Source organism: Neomonachus schauinslandi, chromosome 6, assembly GCF_002201575.2.
Source record: "Neomonachus schauinslandi chromosome 6, ASM220157v2, whole genome shotgun sequence".
NCBI lineage: Eukaryota > Metazoa > Chordata > Mammalia > Carnivora > Phocidae > Neomonachus > Neomonachus schauinslandi.
Window position 1 is genome coordinate 150,925,169 of NC_058408.1, and position 5,000 is coordinate 150,930,168.

Sequence of the window (5,000 nt, forward strand, 5' to 3'; positions counted from 1 at the left end):
CCTCTCCCTCCGCTGGTCTCTTCCTATGAGCCAGCTAACAGAGAAGGTAGAGAAATCAAGAAAACATCTGAGCTCACGGGAGAGGTACAGGGCGGTGGCATCTCTGGCACACAGGACTGTGCGTGGTATCCACCCAGGTCACTGTTCTTCACACGAGTTCCTGAAAAGCAAGATGCCATTTCCCTGTTCAAAAGGTGGGGATAAAAGAGATCCTAAGCACTTAGCCGTGAACAGTAAAAGGTGGAGTATGCAACCCCCAACCCTAAGCATAGAGCTCTTCCCCAGTAAACCACGTGGACATACTCCTATGAAACCTAATCAGACCCACTACAGCCCAGAACCACACACTGTTCTCACGCAGTGTGCAAGCCCCAGGAGATGCAGGCTTAAGGGACCTATACTCACGGAGCTGGTAATTCTGATTAGGAGACGTGTGAGCCGAAGTCAACCAGAAACATTTTATTTATACTATAGGCATTGTATATGTATGTCATATTTCTTTGTCTTTATACATGTGTGTATGTAGATAGATAGACAGATAGATACATAGAGAGAGAGAGAGAGATAAAAGATAGAGATGGAGAGAGGGAAGGAGGGAGGGAGAGAATAAAGTGTGACTATAGAAGAACTGTTTGTGTGGTAGTTAGTAGTAACCACAGTAGGTAGTGGTCACCTTTCAAGAAGGCCAGGACACACTTATAAAGCCGCACGGTCATTGGCCACCAACAGAACAGACATTCAGGTAAGGAAGCTAGTCCGGCCAGGAGAGAGTGGGCAAGAAGGAGATGGCATACATGAGACCAGAAGAAGGAACCACCAATCCAGGAGAGCATACCCACCTTCCCCAACCTCTCCAGGCCTCCCCGACTTCTTTGTTTCTCTAAACTCTCACTACTCGGTGCTCCTCCCGCTTGCTTCAGCTCAGTTGCACCTTGTCTTTCCAGGAGTAAATGGGTACCTGAGCATCCTCACATCTCCTCTTGCTATGGAGTGTGCTCGGGAGAACAGCCACTCCCCAGTCCGGCAACGATGTAGCATATCCCAGAGCAGGCTACAGAGCCTGGCTGTGAATTTTAATGCCAGCACTTGCACTGAAGTAACTTAACCCGAGGAACGAGGAACGTAAGGGCTCCCACTGTCACTTACCTCATCTGCAGGATGGGTACCACACAAGGATGTTACAAGATCATAAAGAGTGTTCATCTCACTGTCCGAGTACCCAGGGGATGAGATTCAGGAGGAGCTTTAGCAGCAGCAGTAGTAACAACTGTGTGATTTCCCATAGCTAAACCTCAGTTTGCCAGTCTATGGAATGGGTCCCACGGTATCGAGTCTGCATGAGGTTCGTGTGAATTACCATAATGCACATAAAGAGCCTCACATAGAGTGGATGTTCAGCTTCTTTGTCTATGGGCAATCTATATTTATATCCCCAGAGAGCCTTGCCCAATGTAATATACACTCAACAAACACTACACTTAGTAAGAAAATAATTTCTTGTAGTAATTACATGTATTCATACAAACTAACTCTACTTACCCACTTAAAGAGAAAGAAAAACAAAATATGAAGCTTCCCTCATGGCGAAGGAGCATCCAATCAACTAGCATCAGGATAAAGAGCTCTGTCGGGCCAAGCCCTAGGGTTCTCAATTGCACATCTGTGTATACGCTTCCGTCAGAAGGACTATTCAATCTGCTTCGCCTCATTTTTAAAAGTTCGCAGGTTTTCAGACTCCAAAAGTATCATTATATTTGGAATGGAATTTTGCCTCCTCCACCAGCAGTGTAATAAAATCTTCAAGTCTGAGAAAAAGTCAGGAAAGTTCAAATGTCAACCAGGTTAACATTAAAATTGTTAGAAAACAGGAACCGTAATTTGGGGATTGAAAAAGAGGTAGAATTCATGTTGTAAGTGCAAGTGATCTGGAAATAGATGTTTATCTTGGCCATTTTCAGGGAAGTGACATCATATTGTGTGTCTATTGGGATATTAGTCCTGCATTTTTCAATCCAGATTTTGGCACTAAAGTTGGCAAAATTAGACCATTTTCTTAAACTGGTCTTCAAGGCGTCTGCCTCCCCAGCGCATTACAGCACACCTATGACATGACTCGAGAACAATGGGTGAAAAATGGGCTATAAAACAGGAACGGCCTGCTTCATGTAAAGTGGATTTTATAGCGCAGGTGTACCTGCGTTTATCGATATTGTAAAGCGGTAAGATCGTGCTGCTATAAAGCATAACATTTGTTTAAAAAGAGAGAAGGAGGGAAAGAAAAACATATCCACCTATTAATTTAAAAAATGCAATCACAAAAGATTTCTTAAGCCAATAGGGCACTTTATAAAAACATTTGCCATTTTATCATCTGAGGTTTTATACATTTTGTCAGAAGCTTCGTAAGATATGTGAAACAGAAAGGCAATTTGAGGGGAAAAAAGAAAAAGGAAAAAGAGCCGTGTGGAACAATGAAAGCACTTTCCATGCTCCACTCGCGAAAGTCCAGATACTTACTCTCCTGGAACCTGTGAACGTGGTGGAACCGTCTCAGTGATGGTGGGCTTGGTTCTGGGGCCAGGGGTGGGGGAGAATGGGGGGGCTGCCCTTTTCAGGTCCTAATGGGAAAAAACTCTGAATAGGAAGTCCTGCAGGAGTTTTTATTGCCGATTTCCTTTCGGGAAGATGGCATTGTTTCTGCCTACAATGACCAGGGAAGGGGTGTAAGTTAGACGGGTTGACAGCATCCTTCAAAGCTCCCGCTGGCTGCAAGAGTGCGGGTTCAGTATTTTTGTTCCTTGCCAAGCAGGTCTGGGCTATTTATAAGTAGGATCGTGCTGGCACCGAGTTCCACATCCCCAGAAAGGGTTCTTGGCATAGTGTTTTGATTAAGAAAATGTTCTAAACACAATGCAAGCGGCATCTCCTTGCGTGCAGCGCTCCATGCTTAAAAGTCAAACTCTTTCCCTTCGCATCAAGAACAGCCCCAAAAATACACCTCGAAGCAGTCAGACCCATGGACACCCCACCTGCCTGGCAGGCTTGGAAAGGGCTGCTTTGAAGAGTTTCCTCTACTTCTCCTTGACACATTCTTTACCAAAAACCACTCTCCAATATCTGTGGACGTGGACACAATAGAATTCCATCCACGGGGTTACAAGAGGGCACGCATTTAGAGCAAGAATAAAACAAATGTTTAAAAAACCCATTATTGGTTTCATTTCAGTCCCTGCTCTCAGTTCTTCCCCGGCGCCAAATGCCAGCCTCATGCTCTGTGCAGATGTTGTCACAGCTGCTTGCTCGCGTAGCCGACAGTGTGCAGTGCGGGCTCCACTATTCGGGATCCCAGGAGGGGGACCCAACGAGACATAAAGCAAGGACAACCAAACTACTGCCAGGGGGAATCTCTCTCAAATGCAAGTCTGAGCAGAGTGCTACCCTGCCAACAGCCCTGCCATGGCTCCCTATTGCTGCTCTCCAGGAAACCTTCCAAAAGGTTAACCTGGCACAGAAGGACCTTCTCAGCAGAGCCCAGCTTTGCTCTCACAGACTCTGTCTCTCTGCTCCCCTGCTACCCACAACTGTGCATCCCTTAGAGGGCACAGAGGCCCCACAGTGAAGCAAACTATTTCAGGCCCACTGTTTGGAATGCTGCCCCATCTTGCCAGGCTGGAAACTCCTCTGCATCCTTCAAAACCCTACTCAGCTTCTCCTTTTCTGTGAAGGCTTCCTGGACCCAATCATACTCAGAGTTAATCCTTTTACATAACTTTGGCATATAAATGGCCTTCTTATAAGCTCTAGATAATGCAGTGCTGTTGAGTCCAGATACATGTCTACATGTCTGCCCTTGGGAAGCCTCCAGGCCACTGGTAGGGCAAAGCCTGGCTTTTATTTTTTTTTTTTAATTTATTTTTTTTTTAAGATTTTATTTATTTATTTGACAGAGAGAGACACAGCGAGAGAGGGAACACAAGCAGGGGGAGTGGGAGAGGTTGAGAAGCAGGCTCCCCGCCGAGCGGGGAGCCCGATGTGGGACTCGATCCCATGACCCTGGGATCATGACCTGAGCCGAAGGCAGCCGCCCAACCGACTGAGCCACCCAGGCGCTCCCTGGCTTTTATTTTTATCCTCAGCACCTGCCACAGTGTCTGGCACAGATGGATATGGAAAGAAGAGAATGAGGGAAGGAAGAAAGGGATGGAAGGAAGATTGGGGTTGAGGGGAAGAAAATAAGCAGCCATGCCCGCTCGGTGTAGAAATGCATTCGTTAAAGCTAACATCGGAGCCACTGAACGATGTTCATGGTGGGCTTTTCTACTTCTCTTACCTTAAAGTCTCTAGAGGGTGAAAAGCCGAAGGCTAGCTTCGTACTGAAGAAACTAAGCATGACTTCTATCCAGCCGCCAAGTGCCTTCTACTCCACGTGATACACATTCTCTGAACATCTACTGGGTGTCAAGAACTCAAAGAGTAATATCTCATTCAGAAAAGAATGTAAAAAGGAACAGGGAGTCGAGCCCTTCCCTCTAGGCGGACACCACGGTCCTGCTCCTGTGTATTTAACTGGAGGCCTCTGTCGATTATGTGGATGTGACATCACATCTCCTATGACCTGCCTGCAAATGACTGCCCGGGGCCATCCTCCACTGGTAGATTGGGTCCTCTGAATATCGCCCCTCCATTGAATCATATAATGCAAGATTGAAGTAGACTACTGAAATAGTAACTGCTTTAGATAAATCATCCAAATGTAGGGGAGGGGCATAGAAAATTTGAAAACCCATTTTTTTATTTAAAAACTAAAAGACACAGTTATGCATATAGCCATGTAAGACTAGGGCCTCAGGGATAGCCAATGCCATTCCACCATAAAAATGCTACCAAACTTTTAATACAATAGAGATTTTCCACATCTGATCCTTTCATCTCCATGGGGTGTGGCCATCAGTATTTTGAAAACTCTTCCTAATCGGGAATTGACTTATCTGAGAGAATTT